General features: G+C 37.9%; 1 long non-coding RNA gene across 1 annotated transcript; it reads left to right on the top strand.

The window, feature by feature from the left end:
• The first annotated feature begins 6 nt into the window (after positions 1-6).
• LOC112486669 (uncharacterized) lies at positions 7-431 on the top strand. Its single transcript, XR_003049169.1, has 2 exons — positions 7-218; positions 296-431. It is a non-coding gene; the product is annotated as an uncharacterized LOC112486669 (long non-coding RNA).
• Positions 432-710: the final 279 nt, after the last annotated feature.

The raw sequence follows: 710 nt of genomic DNA, 5'->3' as shown, positions 1-710 counted from the left end.
GGCATAACAAAAAAGTATATTTTTTCTAAATGTTTTCCACAAAATTTGGACGTATTAGCGTGGTTGGCTTCCAGGGGTGGGTTTTATGCTCACTGTTCACAGCTGATGGTGATTTGGCTTGATGCTGGATGCACGCACCTGCCAGCACTCCCAATTAAGACGGAGGGAGGTTCATCCTGCCAGAAGAACAGCTTCGGAGTGTTGCACACTATTGGTTGGTGAGTTGAGGCTCTAATTCTACATTGAGAAGATTACCTTGTGGCTAACTTTACTCTCTATGTCAATTAACACATAGGATTGGGATTCAAGCCTTGGGGAGAGACACTTGTTGGGATTAACACATTTGCAACGGACCACCTTTTTACCGTTCACGTCGTCACAGATTTAATCACTGTACCTTTTTTGTAAATAAACTGTGTTGATTGACTGAGTATTGTGTCTTTCAATTGGGTCCTTTTTACCGAGATTGGGAATCCATAATAATTTGCTTTAAAATCCTTAGCTATGTGGCTAAGGATTTTAAGGCAAATTAGTGTATTTTTAATATTTTTTGAGAAAGTCTTGTTTTTGGAGATTTGTTCAGGCACTTATTGGTATAGTATTATACTGTAATCAAAAGTTGGTGTGCCAAACAGACAGACAGACACACAAAAGTTTTCAAAACACTTTATTTTGAAAAGAAAACAAATGCACTAAAATGCAAGATTATG

Source organism: Cynoglossus semilaevis, unplaced genomic scaffold (assembly GCF_000523025.1).
Source record: "Cynoglossus semilaevis isolate Cse_v1.0 unplaced genomic scaffold, Cse_v1.0 scaffold2774, whole genome shotgun sequence".
Lineage (NCBI taxonomy): Eukaryota > Metazoa > Chordata > Actinopteri > Pleuronectiformes > Cynoglossidae > Cynoglossus > Cynoglossus semilaevis.
Note: the sequence above shows the minus strand (reverse complement) of the source record. Positions and strands in the feature narration are given on the sequence as shown.